This window comes from Vicia villosa, linkage group LG1 (genome assembly GCF_029867415.1).
Source record: "Vicia villosa cultivar HV-30 ecotype Madison, WI linkage group LG1, Vvil1.0, whole genome shotgun sequence".
NCBI lineage: Eukaryota > Viridiplantae > Streptophyta > Magnoliopsida > Fabales > Fabaceae > Vicia > Vicia villosa.
The window spans coordinates 223466128-223489213 of record NC_081180.1 but is presented as its reverse complement, the minus strand read 5'-3'; the positions used below and the strand labels follow the sequence as shown (position 1 = coordinate 223489213).

Genomic DNA, 23086 nt, shown 5'->3' with positions numbered 1-23086 from the left:
GGGAAGGTGCAAGCACCCTTTTCATCCGTAGTTATCTACGGGCTCTTAATTTGCTTAGCTCATGTTTGTTTGTTTTGAGTTGAAAAGGGGCATAAGGACTTTAGCGTAAATGCGTAGCCTTAGTTTTTTGAAAGAATATTGAAAAGATGTATTTTAATTGAGCTAGGCATATTAAGAGCACTACCCTAAATAGTTGGTCTTTTTCTATGCTTTTTAAAGTTCCTAAGACTATCCATACTATATAGGAGTAGGTAGTCCTTGTTTATATTGGACGTGTGGGTCATCGAAGGGTCATCGAGGTCGTTTGAAGGCAACAAATAGAGGTACCCTTAGCAATTTCGAAGGGACGATCGTCACTTTTTCGTAGGCAACAGTCGAGGGTCATCGAGGGACTTAGTGACGATTTTATATCGAGGGACCATTGCTAATGGGTGCCTCTACATTTCGAGGGACACGACCTTATAATTGAAGGCAACCAAAGAGGGGTGTACCCTAAGGGTGAGTGAGTGCAAGTGTGTTGGTTTCGATTATAATTTATCTTGTAATTTTTTAGTGAGCTAACGTTCAATTAATTAATCTTGCCATACACACCTAATTACTAACAGTTAAATATGTACAGAAAAGCGGAATGTAAAGTTCCTACGCTATTACAGGGCTTTGGGAGAGATACATAATAAGAGGTGCAGAAGGTAAAGAGCAGAAATTAAAATCCTAATTAAAACCATTACAAACCCAGATAAAATAAAAATGTTAAATATACAAAAGTTTGTAAATGTCCGTGAAGTAGTCCAATGCCTCAGAGTGGTACCTCACAATAAACAAAAAAAAAATGTTAGTAATAATTGCATAAAAATGATGTATGAGAGTTGACAAAAATATGAACAAATATTGATCAAAATATTAACAACAAAAAGTCTAAAAAAAAAACTAAATTAAATTCTAAAAAGAAATACTAAAATTAAAACAAATATATTGACACTTTATATTATTAAAACTCTAAATAACTAATATATTATTTTAATTTTTTATGAATTGAAAAATAAGCAACTATTAAAGAAAATAGAAACATTAAAACCAATAGCAAAGAAGAAGTGCAAGATTTAATAAGGCCCAAAGTTCTAACACTCTACTTTTATTTTATATACAAAAATAAATGAAAACTAATTAAAACAAAAAACAAAATAATAACAATAATATTATACTAATAATAATTGAAGTGGGGGAAGAAAAAAAAAGGGGTTATACGACCCTCCCCATATATCTCATTTTTTTTATTTAATAAAAAAAAATTTAGATTAAAATAAAATCTAATTAAAAAAACTAAGATTCCTAATTTTTTTTTTTGGTGAGAATCGGTCTTCTCTTTTCATTTTTATTTTTTTATTATTTAAATTAAAAAGATTAAAAACAATGAAATAGGAATGGATGTTGACTGAATTAAATAACCATAAAGACCTATTAACATTCAATATCTATCAATTAATAAAATAAAATAGAATAAAAGTGGGAGAATAGAAACACGTAAAAACACATTCATATCTCTTTCTTCATCTCTCTTCCAACCGATTCCGCCATAGCCAAAAGATCCATCAACATCACAACTCAAGGAAAACACAAAGTGCAAATACAGTGCAAATAAATGAGGATGAGAGGTGCTAATTGAACCCGTGACTTTTTGTTTGCAAATCTTACTTCCTAACCAACTGAGCTATATTATTTATTTGAAATAAAAAGTCAATTGAAAGTGTATGAAGCATAGACAAGCATTCTTCTATTTATTAAAATATAACAATTTAAGAGTAAACGGTTATATTTTTAAAATAGACTTTAAATCGAATATTTATAAAAAAATAGGATAGCGATGTAAATGAACCCTAGATTTTATAAAAATCCAATTTTAAAAATAAATTTGAATAGTTTGAAAAGTGCGGGCAAATTTTGGGGTATGACAATAATTAATTAAATTCGGGGCGTTACAGTTAGCGTCTCGGGTCTTTAGAAATCGGAGTATAATTTCCTAAAGCATTAAGTCTTCGATTTGGAGTAGTGTGAAGGGTTGTTTTGATACTGTGCTTGAGAATACGTAATGGTTAATTGGTAATGGGTCCAAGGTCAATTTTTTGTTGGATAATTGGTGTCGAGTTCAGCAAGCCAGTAGGTTCTAAATTTCATAAATTTATCACAGAACCCTCACGGTTTCGGTGCGGGACTGGTTATACAATGGTGTGTGGTCAATCCCGGCTGGTATCAATACAACTTTTCCTGGCTTGTAGCAGTTGATTGCGCAAACGCAGACTGCTGATATGGACACAACAGACACGATGGTTTAGACAGGAACGGTTAATGGTGGTTTTAGTGTCAAACAAGCTTTCAAGTTTACTCATTAGTCATCTGTGAGTTCCTAGATTTTAGGATTGACTTAATTTTTGTAAAACAAATAATAACAACAATAATGTAGTGTAGAAACATGCTAAGAAGAACAGGTACAACAAAGAGTCCCACTGGAATGCTAGAATATGTTGTGTTGAACAATTTCAACATCTGAAAAAACATGTCACATGGGATGTCACGACATCATGCCTGAACTGAAGTGAAGAGTTTTAGTTAAATCAGTTACGATTTAACTACTACAAAAGAGCGTAGAATATTCCTGAATATTGTGCAAATCATATACGGCGTAATTTATTTAACAGGTCCAAAGAATAAAGAAGAATATTTAAGAATAAAGACTTTCTATAATTGGAGACAATTTAGAAATATTTGATTGAAGACCTATTTTTTAGCAGAGTTTACTGATTTGTAACAGCAAATATGCTGCAATTAGAAGCCCAAGTCCAGTTGGGTATAGGTTATCTTTAGGATATAAATATAACAAGTTATAACCTAGGTTAATAAGGATTGAAGATGTAGAATCCTAGGGCTTGGAAAGGTGAACCTCTCGGGTTGTGGGAAGGTTACCATGTAACACCCGTATTTAATAAAATACATATCAGTATTTTTCGATGAATTGTTGAAAATATTGATTAAATTGTTAATCGGTAAATTAATCAGTTTAGTCGGCAGAAATTGATATTAGAAATAATATTAATTCTAGTGGATTATTAATTAGATTAATTGAATTAAGTTGTGGGAGGGTGAAATGTAACACCCCATATTTTCTAATTTTAATTTAATTGGAAATTAAATTATTTATTAGAATTATTTTGGTATTTGGTTGAATTATTGTAGGATTATGGATTTAAGGGCCATTGGGCCGGATGGTGAGGTTAGTAGTATGAGGGTGCTAAGTGAGTAAGCCCATTACTAACCATTTTATGTTTTCATAAAATAAGGGAAATATGGAAAAAGGAGTCAGTACGTGAAAAATGAGAAGTTGAAGAGAAGAGCTGAAGAACGTAAAGAGGAACCAAAGAGGAAGAGGACCAAAATGAAGAATTTGGCCAAGGTAAGGGGTGATTACTCTAATTATATGGTATTATGATTTTGATGATGATAGGATTGAATTAAGGAATTAGAATCTCTATTTGGGATGTTAGGTTTTGTGAAATACCAACACTGACATGTATGATTTGGTGAATTGACTGCAATTGATGATGTAGTATTGTTACATGGTGTTATGGTATGTTGTTTGTGCATTAGAATCATGTATTTGGAGTATTTTGATGTTATTGATGATCAATTTCGTAATGGTATGAGTTGGTATGTGTTTGGGATGCATAAAAGCCTTAAAAATCATGTTTTTCAGCTTCTGGGTTCGTGGGAACCGGTTCCCATGTGCGAGGAACCGGGTTCCACTGTTTTAGAACGTTAAAAAGAGCATTTTTGGGTCCAGGAACCGGTTCCCATGTGGGACGAACCGGGTTCCAGTACAAATTTCCAGCAGCACATTTTGAAAACTGTTCTAACTTTAAAAGCTTCTAATTTTTGAACCGTAAGTCCGTTTTAGACGCTGTTTTGGACGTTGTTTCTTAAATTAAATACTCTACAATATAAAGTAAAGGAAACAACAATAACTTGATTTTATTTTGAAAATCTTGATTTATTTCGTTTATGGCGTGTTTTGTACATTGTGTGCATGATTTGGTTAATGTGACAATGTGGTGATGTTGTAATGATATAACTGTGATTTGACATTATATGTGGTGTGAATTATATATGATGAATAGGTGATATGGACGTAAGGTCCGAGTTTTGTATCGTGTTTATATTATTTATTGGGTAATGTTTTATATGTATGTGTGTGATATATTTGTATGAATGCTAAAACTAATGCATGCTTATTTGGTGATGAATTGGTGATGATAATGAGACGATGTGATACATCGGATTGGTGATGTTGTAAGCATGTTATATGTTGCATTCATTCGTATACATTTTTGGTGATGGATCCCGGTGATGAAAGTGGATCAAAATGGTGGGCATAATTCCCATTGTGTGGAATTTGTGCTGGTTAAACTGTATCTTGGTGATGAAAAAGATCAGTTGGATGGGTGTATCCCATGTATGGTACCACATGCATAAGAGTCTGCATGGTCTTTGTATAAATTGTGACATGTCAGGATGAAATCCGGTGTTATGATTGTGTTGTGTTATTGTTGCATACTATTGACTTGTACTTGTGATTGGTATGAATTGATTAATCTGAATATGCTAAGTAGGGTGGATAATTGCTTATGAAATTCTATATCTGATTATTTATAATGCTATTTAATTATGATGTAGTCTCACCCTTACTTTGATGATTTCAGATTGAAGTAGCGGTTTAAGCGATCGGTGAGGATGACTCGTAGAGTTTATCCGGTTATGTGGAGTCGTGTCGGTCATGCTCTGATCTTGTAACACTGGGGGTCGATAGTCTTAGAGTTACTCCATATACGTGTTGCCATTATTGGTTATGGATTATGTATTGTGGATTTGTTGGATATGTTTCTTAACGTCGTTAAAATGAGTTTCCGCTGTGCAAGACACATGTTTTGATTTTTGGTTTTATTCTAATAAAGCATGACAAACGACTTGGTATTCTATTTCTTTTATTAATTGTAGCATCCTTGTTGTGTATTTACTCTGATTTTTATTATATTTCTGCGGGGGTTTAGAAGGGTGTTACAATAGTGGTATCAGAGCAGGTCGGTCCGTCCGGCCAAATGTCGAGTCAGTTGAGTTGCACGACAGTTGAATACTGTCGGCATATTATCCCTTGGTACGCGACATGTGAGTGAATCACTGTTGGTACTTGGTTGTTTGTTGCGGAAGTTGGTTTGAAACAAGTGGGGGAGAAGCTTCGCTTCTCGGTTATATTTCAGTTGTAAGACGATCGATTCAGTAGGATGTTGTTGGCAACAGTGCAAGCGTTGTTAGAGTTGTTGTTTTCCGAATCGAAGGTGACTTGAAATTAGGACTTGATTGGTAGTTAAGTTGGAACATCTGGAAGGAAAGTGATTAGAGGTAATTGATGATTATTTGTAAGAGAGGGAAATTAAGAAGTTGAAATGTATCAGCCTTGCTGATGGGCTGCGAAGTTGTCAGTTGAGTAGCCGTGCGTCTCGGAAGAGGTTTAGCTGCAAGTTTGCAGAGAGGATTGCTGCCGTATGTTTCAGAAATCGCACTTCGGCAATGGGATGTGTTTCTTAAGTTATAAGAATGTTTGGAAGTGAAGAGATGTGATAAGGGGCTGTTTGGAATATGATCGAGTTGAAGAGAATGAATTTTGGAGTGAAATTTTCGTAAGCAAAACGCAGGAAATTGCTGAATAGCTACAGAACTTCGAAAATTCATAACTGGAGTTCTGGACATCCGATTTGAGTTCCGTTTGAAGCGTCGGAAAGCTAAAGAGATGAACTTTGTTATAAAAATGGTTTCAGAAGCTGTAACATATTTAATTGTGACAGGATGATGTTGGAAAGAGGTGAAGTTGCGGTTACGCGTGCTCTTAGAACTAGACTTGCTTGTTGGTACGACACGGGATGTCAGTGTCAGAGTTGAACGGATTGAAGGAATAATTAAAAGGTTTGTTGAGAAGAAATTTTAGGAATTAAGTGTACCATTTGAGGAGTTTTGGAAATATCAGTTAAGGTGTCGCTGCATGACGTCAGTGTTGCAATTTCGGACAACGATTGGAAAATTTATATCTTGAGATCCGAGTGTCTGATTTAAGTTCCGTTAGGGGCATTGCGAAGCTGACTTAATAACCATGATATATGTTGTTATTTGATATTTAAAACTTGTTTGAAATGTGTTCCCATTATAAAAACAGAGGCGTGGGAATTCTGGGTTGCTGGAAACCGGTTCCCAGGTAGGGACAACCCGGTTCCCCATAGTAAAAATCAGAGACGAGTTGTAGGAAGCATCCAGGAACCGGTTCCTGTGTGGGAGGAACCGGGTTCTACTGTGTGTTTTTGGAGAATTGTTTTACTTTAAAAACCCATAACTTTTGATCCTATGAGGAGATATTCTGAAGTCGGTTAAGGAAGCGTGAAACTTGTTGAATAGGAATGCCTACTATCGAGATTGTTTGAAACAAAATTGAGTAGAATATGTTGTTGAGGAATAAGTTGATGAGATGTTCGATAATAAATATGATTTGAGTTCCGATGGATTTTAGTGAGGTGTGAATTAGTAGGAAAGGTGGAACGAACTTCGAGAACGGTTGAAGTCGTATTTGTGATGCCAAAGTAACGACATGTATAGAAGAAGAATTGTAGAGAATTTCTGACACCTATTGATGTGAGGAAGACTTGGTTAAGATTCCGAGTGGAATGATACTTGGATGCGAAAAATGTCATGGGATTTAGAGTGAAACCAGGAGTATGAATGTTGTCGCGTTTTTTTGCTAAGATGAGGATTTTGAGTTGGAACGAGATAAATAGTAATGTACGAGTATATTAGTGACTATGAAGTTTGGAAGTACTTAACAAGCGTGTGATGCTAAGTGACTATGAAGCGTTGTGTAAAACATTTGGACGTTGGTGTCTCACTGACAAGATCCAATGAAAGGGAAGTGTACTCAAGGTGAATTATCGAGCTATGACAATGTTAATGAGTTTGAGTGCAAACTCGGAAAAGGACACTATTATATAGTAACGAAGGTTTATGCTTAAATATGGTTGTCGGCTATCTATTGACAAATTGAGGACTTGATCACCCTTAATCTCTTGTTGATAGTAGACGGAATCATATAGATAGGATGAGCTTGTTTGTTACCTTAATGGTTTAGGATATGATGGATATTAAGCCGTGAGAATAATAACTCACCATGTTGTGTGAATTTATGAAGAAGTGGATATGAAAGAGTGCAATATATTGGACGGTGGCTTAAGACGGGTAATCAGAATCGCGCAACGAAGGTGTGATGTAGAGTAGTGTTATGAGTATTACTCGTGGGAAGTGAGGAATTAATATGTCAAGAGCCTACATAGAAGATATGTATTGACCTATATGTTGGATTTATGATCTAGTGGATGAAGGGATGTCATTTCGGAGAATTAGTACTCTTTTAAAATAATTGCCGAGATGATGAGTATGTTATTGTGGATGTACTTAGTTAACGAGTATGTATTCAGCGAAGTTAAGGCGATGAGTTGATACTATATGATGCTATAATAATTTTGTATTGTTGTAAGGTGTTATTGTAGATTTCCAGATATAATGAGGAATTATACTCTATGAAGGACGAAGTTGATTTAATTCTTAGAGAAGAGCGGGACTCAGTTTGAGCTATTTTGTAAGCAATGGTATATTAAGGCTGATGAGTGTGATTATTATTACTTGTGTGTACTCGTTCTGATGGTTAGAATGTTTAAATAGAGGAAGTAAATCAGGAATTTGTTCTTGAGTGCGAGTAAGTGTTGCTAAATGGTAGATTAGTACCATGTATGATAAAGAAGGATTCTGGGACGAATGAGTAAAGAGAGTTGGAATTGGATAAAACTGAGAAATCTAATTAGTAATGATGATTGTAATGAGTAATCATAATAATGCAGAAAAAGAGGAATGTAACATGTTGGATAATTGCTGGTATGACTTGAGAGGAGTCAGATAGTTGGAATTCAATGGTATAGGAATGTTATTATCGAGCCCTTGAAGGAAGCAGTTGGTGAAAAGTGTAAGTGTTATTTCATAGCTCAGATGGAAAAGTGTGTCTAAGGTTGGTACGTTCGGTAGATGGAATGCTTTACTGCAGTGCTGATCGGGTGTGGTCATACCATGGTTGTGTAATTATATTACTCAGTTATTGAGCGTATTGTATGGATCGCACCCCGACGTTCCATTGTCGTTAACCTTTGGAGATATAGCGAGTGACATACCTTGGGATGGTCAAATGCGGCGTAAGAGCTGAGATTGAATGCATGAGACATGCTTATGTTGGTTATGTCAGATGAATCGTGAGGATCAACTAGGAAAAAGTTACCTGAGAACTGGAGAGTCAGATGGAGGACTCCTATCTGGAACTTTTTACTTGAAGTATGTTTTCGAGGACGAAAACTCTTTTAGTGGGGGAGAGTTGTAACACCCCATATTTTCTAATTTTAATTTAATTGGAAATTAAATTATTTATTAGAATTATTTTGGTATTTGGTTGAATTATTGTAGGATTATGGATTTAAGGGCCATTGGGCCGGATGGTGAGGTTAGTAGTATGGGGGTGCTAAGTGAGTAAGCCCATTACTAACCATTTTATGTTTTCATAAAATAAGGGAAATATGGAAAAAGGAGTCAGTACGTGAAAAATGAGAAGTTGAAGAGAAGAGCTGAAGAACGTAAAGAGGAACCAAAGAGGAAGAGGACCAAAATGAAGAATTTGGCCAAGGTAAGGGGTGATTACTCTAATTATATGGTATTATGATTTTGATGATGATAGGATTGAATTAAGGAATTAGAATCTCTATTTGGGATGTTAGGTTTTGTGAAATAGCAACACTGACATGTATGATTTGGTGAATTGACTGCAATTGATGATGTAGTATTGTTACATGGTGTTATGGTATGTTGTTTGTGCATTAGAATCATGTATTTGGAGTATTTTGATGTTATTGATGATCAATTTCGTAATGGTATGAGTTGGTATGTGTTTGGGATGCATAAAAGCCTTAAAAATCATGTTTTTCAGCTTCTTGGTTCGTGGGAACCGGTTCCCATGTGGGAGGAACCGGGTTCCACTGTTTTAGAACGTTAAAAAGAGCATTTTTGGGTCCAGGAACCGGTTCCCATGTGGGACGAACCGGGTTCCAGTACAAATTTCCAGCAGCACATTTTGAAAACTGTTCTAACTTTAAAAGCTTCTAATTTTTGAACCGTAAGTCCGTTTTAGACGCTGTTTTGGACGTTGTTTCTTAAATTAAATACTCTACAATATAAAGTAAAGGAAACAACAATAACTTGATTTTATTTTGAAAATCTTGATTTATTTCGTTTATGGCGTGTTTTGTACATTGTGTGCATGATTTGGTTAATGTGACAATGTGGTGATGTTGTAATGATATAACTGTGATTTGACATTATATGTGGTGTGAATTATATATGATGAATAGGTGATATGGACGTAAGGTCCGAGTTTTGTATCGTGTTTATATTATTTATTGGGTAATGTTTTATATGTATGTGTGTGATATATTTATATGAATGCTAAAACTAATGCATGCTTATTTGGTGATGAATTGGTGATGATAATGAGACGATGTGATACATCGGATTGGTGATGTTGTAAGCATGTTATATGTTGCATTCATTCGCATACATTTTTAGTGATGGATCCCGGTGATGAAAGTGGATCAAAATGGTGGGCATAATTCCCATTGTGTGGAATTTGTGCTGGTTAAACTGTATCTTGGTGATGAAAAAGATCAGTTGGATGGGTGTATCCCATGTATGGTACCACATGCATAAGAGTCTGCATGGTCTTTGTATAAATTGTGACATGTCAGGATGAAATCCGGTGTTATGATTGTGTTGTGTTATTGTTGCATACTATTGACTTGTACTTGTGATTGGTATGAATTGATTAATCTGAATATGCTAAGTAGGGTGGATAATTGCTTATGAAATTCTATATCTGATGATTTATAATGCTATTTAATTATGATGTAGTCTCACCCTTACTTTGATGATTTCAGATTGAAGTAGCGGTTTAAGCGATCGGTGAGGATGACTCGTAGAGTTTATCCGGTTATGTGGAGTCGTGTCGGTCATGCTCTGATCTTGTAACACTGGGGGTCGATAGTCTTAGAGTTACTCGATATACGTGTTGCCATTATTGGTTATGGATTATGTATTGTTGATTTGTTGGATATGTTTCTTAACGTCGTTAAAATGAGTTTCCGCTGTGCAAGACACATGTTTTGATTTTTGGTTTTATTCTAATAAAGCATGACAAACGACTTGGTATTCTATTTCTTTTATTAATTGTAGCATCCTTGTTGTGTATTTACTCTGATTTTTATTATATTTCTGCGGGGGTTTAGAAGGGTGTTACATGAAATAGTGAGTTGGGAGGTGTTAAGCATTAAGCCCAATAGACTAATAATAATAATAATAAGGTGGTTTTATATTAAAAATAAAGGAAGGATAGAAAATAGGAGATAGTGCTATCAGTTGAAGAAAAAGTGGGAAAAGAGGGCTACGAGGGTTTTGCTGCTAGGAGACGTTGCTGCAGAAAAATTTCACCGAACTTGCGAGCTCCCTTCGATCCAATCAGGTAAGGGGTGGGGTTCGGATGTTATAATCAAATTTATGATGGGTAGTATGTAGGATCTTAGGGTTTATAATTCTGCTTATGTGATGAAGTTGTGATATGTTACATTAGTTAATCGATCTCTGTTAATAATGTTGTTGTTGATGATGTTGCTGTGATTTGTATGTGTATCTGCTATCAAATAAATTTTATTGTTGTCTGTTTTTGTGTGTGTTCCGAATTCTGAAACCGCGAAGGAAAATAGGATTATGAGTATAGTTGCAGAAAAAAGAAAAGAAGAAGAATAAAGAAAGTGGGGGTGGGGGCCCCTTGGCTTTAGGGTGGGCACCCCCTATGTTAAAAGAAAAAGAAAAATTTATAGATATAATGGGGGTGGGCACCCCTTGAAGTTGGGATGGGCGTCCCATCTAATTCATTTCTTTCCTGTGTAATTGTGTGCCTAAGTTACTGTACCCAGGATAATTAAATATTGTCTTTTTAGTTAATTGTTTAGGAAATGAAAATGAATCAGTGCAAAGATAAACCAGCAGTACAATTTATAATTAGAGGTGTAGACTCAGAGTAGTACACACTACTCAGAGCAATAACAGAAGAAAAATAAAGGGGTTTTTAGGCGGTAACAGCAGAACAAAAATTGGACAGAACTGATAACTCACAGAATAATTAACATAGCAGAACAAAAGAAAAAATTTGACAGAAAATGTTGGAAATGAATTATCAGCAAGAATAAATTTTTCGGTACTATTATTAATAGAGCAGAAGGTAGAAATAGTACCGATTAAATCGATTAGTCGAATAATGAAAATTAAGCGGTATAATTAGTTGCCCGGATTTAGTTAAAATTCTCCGTGGTGGTTTGTATACACTATTAGGTAATTATAACGTGTTTAATTTGTGGAAATTGTGTTGGATGCGTTGAATTGCAGGTATAGTCGAATAAGTTGGTTTTGTCCCAATTATGGACAAGCTTTGGTTGTAGGCTTGAATAGCCAACGTTGAAAGTTGAGAAGTTGATTTTGAGTTGTTTATATGTCAATGTTGTTGTGTTGTTCATGCTGAGTCGCATACTTGCATTTATTAAGTTGGAGCTGTAAGCTCACCATGTTGGCCTGGATTGGCAAAAGTTGAAAGTTGAAGGCTTATGCCTTAATGCCTCGATAACTTGGCAATTTTAAGTTAGGAGCTATGCTCCAAGGATCCACATGCATATGCATAGTTCGAGTTGCATTCTGAGTCGCATTTTATAAGTTATTATGTGTTGAGTTGAAGTTATGTGCTGTGTTGTTTTGAAGTGGTATTTATATAATCCTTTGATCTCATATATTACTTATCATACATTGGTTTATATAATTCGATATCTCACCCTTTATTTGTCCGCCGTTGCCTTTATATTGGTAACGTGCAGGTAACGAGGAGTAAAGACTTAGTAGCCTTGGTGTCGTCGCTCTGATACATAGCACTCAGGGGGGATAGACGCTTGATTTTATGTTGATTTTCCGTTGAATCGAAGTTATTAATTTGAGAATTTGTTTTTAATTTAAGTTGTTTTAAAAGATGCTACGATACTTGAGGAGTTTAATTTTGAATCCGCTGCGTTGGTTTGGTATCAAAGTTAAATTGTTTTTGAAGATTACTATGATGAGTGTTATGTATCGTTTATTATGAATTATGTGGTTGTTTTAAAGTTGAAAATGTGATATCCCATGTTTGTCGAATTTTTGAAAATACTCTAATTTTTGTTTAAGTATTTTTATTATCGAGGGTAGAATTTGGGGTGTTACACACCATGTCTGTCTCAAAGTTGTGAAGCAAGAGACATATTGTACTCCTCGAAGTCTGTAGGTAAGAGGTGTATTGTTCTTGGAGGAAACTTTGAAGTAATTCCAAGTTGTTGTTCATAGTCAAGAGTCTTGGCTAGGGATTGTCATGGAAGTGTGTTTTCCAAAATGTTTGTCTGTGTGATCAGAATGTTGGGTATTAGGTCGTTGCTACAACTTTTGGGACTGGAGAATTGTACAACATCACTACGGTGTTAGGAAGTGGGATGGGGATATCCCATATCTAGAGAGGATCTAGGTAGAAGGGTCATTGGATAGGGATTAAGTGAAGGGTTGTAAACGGGGATAGTTTAGATCTGAATTAATACTGCTGATAGTGGACTTCATTCCTGGCTTGGTATGCCCCCAGAGTAGGTGTGTTTATCACCAAAATGGGTCAACAATTACTAGTGTCATTTATCTTTATGTTTGGCATAAATTTGTGTATATACCTTGCTAATGTTTCTTGACAGATCAAATGTCTCGATATCTTTCAAGACATCTGGGTCTGTTATACCAGAATTTCATCTTCTAATTCTGCTGGTTGGACATATTTCTTGTGGGATAAAAACATTCCTCCTTCTCATTCTAAGTTAGTTTGGAGGTTTCTTCATAACAAAATGCCTACGGACGATAATTTCTCGCTTAGAGGTATTCCTATTATTTCTAGGTGTTCTCTTTGCATGATTAGTTCGGAAACGTCGGAACATATTTTTTTGATTGTCCTTTTGTGAGTTGTATTTGGAATTGTTGAGGGATAAGATTCAAGTTTTCTTGCCTGTTCGGAATTATTCGGATTGTTTAAATTTATTGAAAAATAATTGGTCCCCTCAAGCCAAAGTGGTGGTCCTCTATTGTGTTACAAGTATTTTTCATCAGATTTGGAGAGCTAGAAATCTGCGGAGATTTGAGGATGTGAAGCTCTATTGGAAAACTTGTTTGTCGGTTATTTTGGCTAATGTAAAGTTGGTTGGGAACAGAACTTCGAGTTACTCGAATAACTCCATATCCAACTTTTCTCTTCTGAAAGGTTTTGACATTTGCATCAATCCTAGGAGGACTTTAAAAACGGTGAAGGTTTTGTGGTCTCCTCCACCTATGGGTTGGATTAAAGCGAATATTGATGGGTTTGCTCATGGTTCTCCTTCCTTGACGTCTTGTGGTGGCATATTTCAGGATGATAAGGCTTGTCTCGTGGGTAGCTACAGTGCCTTCCTTGGTGAGGGAACGCCTGAATCGACAGAGTTACTTGCAGCGATTATCTCTATTGAGAAGGCTAAAATGTTTAACTAGAAAAAACTTTGGATTCAAACAGATTGTTTACTAGTTGTGAAAGCGTTTTCTAACTCTAACTTAGTTCCATGGAAGATCAGATCTCGTTGGCTTATGTGTCAAACTTATACTTTATCTATTGACTTTATGGTTTCGCATATATATAGAGAATTTCTTTACCCACCTCCTAACTTACTTGGTCACCTCTGGTGAATTTACCAAAATACCCCCTGTTTCGGAAATGCATTTCCGAAAACGTGCTTTTATTGAAAAAAAAGGTGTTTTCAGATATGTACTTCCGAAAACCTGTTTTTTTTATGAAAAAAAATGATTTCGGAAATATACATCCGAAATAAAGTTGTTTGCCAGAAAATTGGTGTATTCGGAAGTTCATCTCCGAATTCACCCCCCTTGGAAGAATTCGGAAATGTACTTCCGAAATAAGGTCTGGACAGAAGAAAAATAACAAACAACAACGATTTGATTTATTTAACAGTTGAAGATTACATCCATCACATTACATAAGATTAAAGTTACATATTGTTAAACACGGGTAGGTGAGGATGAGTCAACATTTTGATAACGTCGTCCCCCGATCTTTGAAGTTTCGCGTCCAACTCGATCGGACCCTTCGAAGAAAATCGGTCGAAAGTTGTCCACAAAACCGCTAAATCTTCGTCGTTCTTGACCTCGAATGGGGTGAACTCAACGTCTCCGTCTTCGTTAAGCAATATATAGCCAACCTTTCAAATGTGGAATAACGTCTCCGTCGTCGTTAATGGTGTCTTAAAATATCATTGTAATTTTTTTCGTATGTATAATAATTTTATGGAGTTTTAATAGATTTGTTTTTCTTTTTTGTTATGAATCATGTCTTATTTTACTCTACCTATACATTTCATGGCCTAATTTCCATTATTCCCCTTACCCTTATAAGTTTGACTCAAATAAAAATTCAAAATTTTGTGATAACACGATTTTATATCGTATATTTAGCTTAAAATCCATAAGTATTATTAGCATTTCCTTTTAATTATATTGTTTTATTATGATATTATGCGGGTATTTGCGATGTTTCAGGTTTTACGTTCAAACCAAAGCTATTTGTGAAAAGGAGAGGAAATGGAGCTGGATTCACTATTATTTATGCTTAAAAGATGAAAAAGAGGTGTTGAAGTAAGAAAGGGGTGCAAAGAGGACCCAATTATGCAAAGATGCAAGCCCAGTCCACAAAGGAGCTGGACATGACCACTTGCGCATGGCCCACAATTGAAGAGACCATTTCAGCACGTGGAGACGCCCATCTCCAACGTCTCTCTGCCACGTCATCAAGAGGAGACGCCCGTCTCCAACTGCCCCTATATTCTCTCCACTTGAGACACACGTCTCAAGTCGTTTGCTGAGTCTCCCTAAAAAGTGGAGACACACGTCTCCCCAGTCCAAGTCAAAAGTCCTTCTTTTCACACAACGTATCTGCAGACCCTCAGCTATAAATAGAGACTGATACCTCAGTTCTCAGGGTCCGAATTTCTGCTAACGAAGTGCTGCCAATATCATTCTTCAAGCATTTTAATTTTTCATTCTTTTCATTTAATTGCTTTCTTTTTCTCACAACAATTTCTACACCGGAAATTGTTGTGAACCTTTTATAGATCTAGCCTTACGTTAGATTTATTTTTACATTCCTTACCTTTAATTTTACGCCTAATAATTTCTGAAGAAAGATCTAGCCAACCTGTGGTGGAAGTTCGAGTACTTCAAGATTCAATTTCATTTCAGATTAATTTTATTCAGGTTTATTATTTACCGCCTTTATTTATATTATTATTGCATGATATATTGTATGCCATTTAACATGCCTTTTATTATAAACCAAATGAATTTATGCATGTTTAACCGTATTAATATGTCTGGCTAATTAATTAAGATATCGGTATGTAGAGTAAGTTAACAGTGGGATCCAAAATAAATTGGCTTAATTATGTTTTATTAAATATCACTTGTTTTTGGTTTGTATGTCTAATTTAATTAGTAAGTCTTAAAACCAATAGAGCGAAAGTTTGAGGTCTTAAGGCAGTCAAAGGTTAAAATCAATAGAGCGAAAGTTTGAGATTCTTAACTGGATAGTAGACATAGGACATTAGTTTTAAGGATGGCAAAGGCGTATTAAAACTAATTAAAACTTATTTATTTTCAAAAAGTGTTTTTAAACCCGACGCGGGATGGCGAAAGCGTACGTTAGGGATTACTAGCATGATCCGAGTCAACAGAGCGAGAGTTTGAGACTAGGATATTTAAGTAGGTAACATCTTCATGAAGCGAGCATTTTATTAATTATGATGTTTTCAAAAAGCGTTTCTAAATCTGGTGGGATGGCGAGAGCGTACATTATGAGTTAGGATCGTAGTCTGAATCAATAGAGCGAGAGTTTGAGAGGAGGACTTTTAAATAACATATTTAGTAAAGATCTTTGATTTAATTAGAATCTGACCAATGGAACTTCGGATCACCTATGTTAGATGAAATACATACTGATATCCGTTTATTATTATATTTTACCTAGATTTAAGATTTTAGTTCCCCCTTATAAACAACCAAAATATTCATTAGCCTTAGCTTTACATAGTAACTTTAGATAACGGTAGGTCGATTTATAGTCCCTGTGGATTCGATATCTTTTAAAACTACACGACACGACTGTGCACTTGCAGTTATCCCGACTAATAGACATGTAAACTCACGATCAAGTTTTTGGCGCCGTTGTCGGGGACTATTTAAGTCGATATCGTAACTCACTGTTACACCTTAGAGACTAGGGAAAATTCTTTCCTTTCTTTTTGAACGATTGTATGCCAAATACTCGTTCACAAGGAGGAGACCTGATACAACGAATCAACGAGATCGAACATTTTGTTAACGTAAGACGTCGAGCTTATCATCTTCCCGAAGTAGCACCAATTCCGATTTCTCAGGAATTGATCTTTACTGATCAAATCAATCAAATCACCCCGAAGTTAGAGATGACTGCCCCTCGTCCTCTTAGAGACTATGCCGCTCCTTCACGAGCTGAACCGCACTCAAGTATCGCACCACCTGCGATTGAGGCAAACAATTTCGAACTGAAACCTTCATTGGTTCAAGCTGTCCAACAGAACCAATTCTCTGGAAGCCCTGCAGATGATCCTAATCTCCATTTATCTGTGTTCGTGCAATATGCTGACACTGTCAAAGCTAACAACGTAAGCCCCAAAGCTATTCGATTACGCCTTTTTCCTTTCTCCTTGAGAGATAGAGCTAGAGCGTGGCTTCAATCCCTGCCTTCTAACTCCATAACTACATGGGACGAACTGAAGAGAGTATTCTTAGCTAGATATTTTCTGCCTAGCAAAACTGCTATGCTAAGAGGTCAAATCAACGGATTTACCCAAAAAGATAACGAATCACTCTTCGAAGCTTGGGAGCGATACAAGAACATGCTTAGACTATGCCCTCATCATGGACTCGAACCATGGCTGATCATCCATACTTTCTATGGTGGTCTACTTTATAACACTAAAATGACTATAGATGCCGCTGCTGGCGGAGCTCTAATGGACAAACCCCATGATGAAGTATACAACCTCATAGAAAACATGGCACAAAACCATTATCAATGGGGAGGAGAACGAGCTGATCTAGAGAAAACTCAAACCAAAGGAGGAATGTACGAAGTAAGTGGTATAGACCGCGTTAACACTAAAGTAGACGCTTTAACTCAAAAGATCGAGAACTTAACCATCACTCCTTCAGCCACCGCGGCTGTTGTAGAACCTAACTGCGAGATTTGTGGATTGACCGGACATGTTGTCGCCGAATGTCAACTCTTGACTGGTATTCCATCTGATAAAGTAAATTACGCTCAAGGAAACCCTTACTCTAACACGTACAACCCTGGATGGAAGAACCACCCAAACTTTTCGTATAAGAACAACAACGCGTTGTACGCACCTGGACAAGCACCTGCTGTCCCACCTGACTATCAGAAAGCGCCTGTAGCTGCTCAAAACGCCCCTAGGAAGTCAAATCTAGAAATCATGATGGAAAACTTCATAGCTTCCCAACAACAAACCAACAAAGACTTCCTAAATCAAAATATTCATATTAGTGAGCAACTAAAACAATTATCAAACAAAGTAGATGCTTTAGCTACACATAACAAGATGTTAGAAACACAAATCCCACAAGTAGCTCAACAACAAGCACCTACTGCTGCCCCTGCTGGCACGTTTCCTGCTCAACCACAACTTAACCCTAAAGGACATGCGTACGCGATTACACTGCGAAGTGGAACGAACTACGATGGACCTATTGATCCTAGAACTCAAAACGCACCCATGTCACAACAAGAGCCAAAGGAAACCAAAAAGACATCGATTGATGATCAAACTACTAAAACAAATGAAAACAACTCTGAAGTGGAACCTGAAAAGGAGAAACCTTACGTTCCACCACCACCTTATAAGCCACCAATTCCTTACCCTCAGAGATTAGCTAAATCTAAAACCGAAGCGCAATTAAAAAAGTTTGTAGAACTTCTGAAACAATTAAACATAACCATACCTTTCACAGAAGCTATAACTCAGATGCCTTCGTATGCTAAATTCTTAAAAGAAATCCTATCGAACAAAAAGAAACTCGAGGATAACGAGACTGTAACGCTTACCGCTGAATGTAGCGCTATCATTCAAAACAACATGCCTCCCAAACTGAAAGATCCTGGTAGTTTTTCCATACCCTGTGTGATAGGAAAGACTATTATAGACAAAGCCTTGTGCGACTTAGGAGCCAGTGTTAGTTTGATGCCTCTTTCAACCTGTAAGAAACTAAAACTAGGTGAGCTTAAAACTACGAGAATGTCTCTTCAACTGGCTGACCGTTCAGTTAAATACCCTGTAGGAATATTGGAAAATATCCCTGTGCGAGTAGGTCAATTCTACATCCCGACTGATTTCATCATAATGGATATCCAAGAGGATTCCAACATCCTAATCATATTAGGAAGGCCATTCTTAGCAACTGCTGGTGCAATCATAGACGTTAAACGAGGAAAACTAACCTTCGAAGTTGGAGAAGAGAAGATTGAATTTATTTTGTCTTACTTCTTAAAAGCACCTGCAATTGACGATACATGTTGTTTCATGGACATCACTGATGAATGCGTCAGAGAAACAAAGATCGAACCACTCGAAAACCTTGAAATCCTAGAAATCCCAATAACCGAAACATCTGATGATGACACACAAGAAGAAAACCAAAACCAAAATTGACTGACGAACTCAAAACACTTCCTAACAATCTAAGATATGAATTCCTAGATACCGAACTTGAAAGACCTGTAATAGTCAATGCTGACTTAGGACCGATTGAAACCGAAAAACTGTTAGAAGTCCTAAGAAAATATCCAACAGCTTTAGGCTATAAGATATCTGATCTCAAAGGAATAAGCCCTTATGTCTGTATGCGTCGAATTATGCTTGAGGAAGACTCGAAAACCTCGAGAGAACATCAGAGGAGACTTAACCCGATCATAAGCAAAGTGGTTAGGAAGGAAGTTCTGAAACTTTTAGAAGCTGGGATAATATACCCCATATCCAATAGTAAATGGGTTAGTCCTGTTCATGTAGTACCTAAAAAAGGAGGAGTCACAGTGATAAAGAATGAGAAAGGAGAAACTATAACCAAGAGAGTTGAATCTGGTTGGCGAATGTGCATAGATTACAGAAAACTGAATAAAGCCACTCGTAAAGACCATTTCCCCTACCATTCATAGATCAAATGTTAGAACGCTTAGCTAGACATTCTCATTTCTGTTATCTAGATGGTTACTCTGGTTTCTTCCAAATCCCAATCCATCCTGATGACTAAGAGAAAACAACTTTCACCTGCCCTTTTGGAACCTTCGCCTACCGACGAATGCCATTCGGATTATGTAACGCACCTGCGACATTCCAAAGATGTATGATGGCCATATTCGCAGACTTCCTAGATAATATTATGGAAGTCTTCATGGACGATTTTTCCGTATGTGGACAAAGTTTCGAAGGATGTCTTGCGAATTTAGAAAAAGTCCTAGAACGTTGCGTGAAAGTCAACTTAGTCTTAAATTGGGAAAAGTGTCACTTTATGGTACAAGAAGGGATTGTGCTAGGACATATAGTATCGAATAGAGGAATCGAGGTAGATAGAGCTAAAATAGAAGTTATTGAAAACCTTCAACCTCCGAAAACCGTTAGAGAGATACGAAGCTTCTTAGGACACGCTGGATTTTACCGACGCTTCATTAAAGACTTCTCGAAGATAACTAAACCATTAACCGAACTACTAATGAAAGACGCCGATTTCGTCTTTGATGACAAGTGTTTAGAAGCCTTTGAAACCCTTAAGGAAGCATTAATCTCCGCACCCATCATGCAACCTCCTGATTGGACCGAACCATTCGAAATAATGTGTGATGCAAGCGACTGCGCTGTAGGCGCTGCCCTAGGTCAAAGAAAAGATAAGAAACTTCACGTTATATACTACACAAGTAGAACTATGGACGAAGCTTAAATGAACTACGCTACAACTGAGAAAGAGCTTTTAGCCGTAGTATTTGCTTTGGATAAATTCCGCTCATACCTAGTAGGAGCTAAAATAATAATATACACCGACCACGCCGCGATTAGGTACCTATTAACCAAGAAGGATGCTAAACCGAGACTCTTAAGATGGATCTTGCTACTGCAAGAATTTGACTTAGAAATAAGAGATAAAAAAGGAACAGAAAATGTAGTAGCAGACCACCTTTCTCGTTTAGAAAACCTAGAACCCGAAACCGTACCTATTAACGATGATTTTCCTTACGATAAGCTTATAGCTCAACTAGAAAGAAATAATCCCGACGAACCTGCCGCTACCACGTTTGCTATGACCATTACCCCCTGGTATGCGGATTTTGTAAATTACTTAGCCGCTGGTGTACTTCCCCCTGATCTAACATACCAACAGGAGAAGAAATTCTTCCATGACCTCAAACAATACTATTGGGACGACCCCCTTCTTTTTAAGAGAGGTCCCGATGGAATCATTAGACGGTGTGTACCTGAGGAAGAGGTAGGAAGTATAATAACGCATTGCCATGCAGCCCCTTATGGAGGACATGCTAGCACGTCTAAAACTTGTGCCAAAATCCTCCAATCTAGACTCTATTGGCCCAACTTATGGAAAGACGTTCACTTTGCCGTTATAAACTGTGATAGATGTCAACGAACTGGAAATATCTCGAGAAGAGATGAAATGCCTCAAAAGGGCATTCTAGAAGTAGAGATATTTGACGTCTGGGGAATAGACTTTATGGGTCCCTTTCCATCTTCTTTCGGAAATAAATATATACTCGTGGCTGTCGATTACGTTTCGAAATGGATGGAAGCTGCCGCTTCTCCTACAAACGACACATGAGTAGTGATCAAACTCTTCAAAAATGTTATCTTTCCTAGATTTGGTGTACCAAGACTGGTAATTAGCGATGGTGGATCTCATTTCATTTCAAGAATCCTTGAAAAACTCCTTCGAAAATATGGAGTGAATCATCGAATAGCTACACCGTATCATCCACAAACAAGCGGACAAGTAGAAGTCTCTAACCGAGAAATAAAGCAAATACTGGAAAAGACTGTTGTTATATCTAGAAAGGATTGGTCATCCAAGTTAAATGAAGCTTTATGGGCTTATAGAACAACTTTCAAAACTCCAATTGGAACCACCCCATTCAAACTCGTTTTTGGAAAATCATGTCACCTCCCAGTAGAACTGGAACATAAATCCTATTGGGCCATTAAGAATTTAAACTTAAATTATACTTCTGCTGGTGAAAAACGAATTCTCGACATAAACGAATTAGACGAGCTTAGACAAGACGCTTACGAAAACGCTAAAATCTATAAAGAAAGAACGAAAAAATGGCACGACAAGCATATATCTAGGAAAATTTTTAGCATAGGCGATAAAGTACTATTATTTAATTCTAGACTAAAATTATTTCCTGGAAAGCTGCGATCTAGATGGTCTGGTCCTTTTGAAATTACTAACATATTTCTGAGCGGAGCGATAGAAATCAAAGGAAAAACGGTCGATCCTTTTGTCGTAAATGGGCAACGTCTTAAACATTACCATCGTCTTGAGAACGATGAAAATATTCAGATTTTAAAACTTGACGAGCTGCCCGCTCATTCGAAAAAATGATTTTCATTTAAATCGTCGAGCTTACGACATAAAACAAAGTGCTTAGTGGGAGACGACCCACATTTTTATTTCTCTTATTTTTATCTTTTTATTTAAAATATTTTATTTTAATTTGTTATTATTTTAATTTTCTATTTTAATCTTTTATGCTTTTTACCACTTATAATAATTATTATAATTATAATCACTATTTTAAATCATAGTTATAAAATTTTCATCTTTTTATAATTATAATTATAATTATAATTTGTTTCGTCTTTTAATTTATATTTCTTTCTTCTTTTTACCAACGCTAGCCTAATTCTAACTTAATCTTCATACTTTTCGACTTATAGGCCTATTTAGTAACTAACTCATCAAGATGCAAGAAGTCGACAATATGGAAGTTGTGTTCCGAGGAAGAGGACAACAAGCAAGATATGCTAAGCTAGCTGAGAGGCAAATGGGTTTGACTCTCTACCCTCATCCTCCGACTGTGGAGAAGTTAGGAATCGACGAAAGTGTCATGTACTTGCTGAACCAAATCGGTTGGATTGGCTCTCACCTGTTCTGCAAATTCTGTACCTTCCGAAAGCTCACTCTGGAGTTCTTGAGCTCATTGACTTACCTGCCTAACTGTGGCCAAGGATTGAGGAAAGGAATTATCCTTTTCGACTCATTGGATTGGAGTATCAGTTTTGTGTCCGTGACTTTGCTGCTATGTTAGAAATACCTAATGGATCGGATGCATACACCACAGTTCCTGAGGAAAATCTTGCTCACTGGGAGTTGGAAAACTTCTAGGGTAAGATTACTGGAAACGATAACCCTGAAGAGTACGAATTTCAATCAGAGAGCATTCATAATCCTACCTTCAGATACCTGCATAAGATTATCGCTCACTACATTTTCGGTAAACCCGAGAATGTCATTGAAGTTTCCAGAGAAGAGCTGTTCATCATGTTCTGCACCTCTCAGAATCGCCCGGTTAATGCTGTTACATTTATGCTAGAAAACTTCGAGCGTATCACGCAAGACGAAGTTTTACCTATTCTGATCGGTGGATTCGTCA

At 36.5% G+C, this 23086-nt stretch overlaps 1 non-coding gene across 1 annotated transcript; it reads right to left on the bottom strand.

Annotated features, from left to right (window-relative positions):
- Positions 1–17171: 17171 nt before the first annotated feature.
- Positions 17172–17278, bottom strand: LOC131645398 (small nucleolar RNA R71). Its single transcript, XR_009297023.1, has one exon. It is a non-coding gene; the product is annotated as a small nucleolar RNA R71 (small nucleolar RNA).
- Between the last annotated feature and the right edge of the window lie 5808 nt (positions 17279–23086).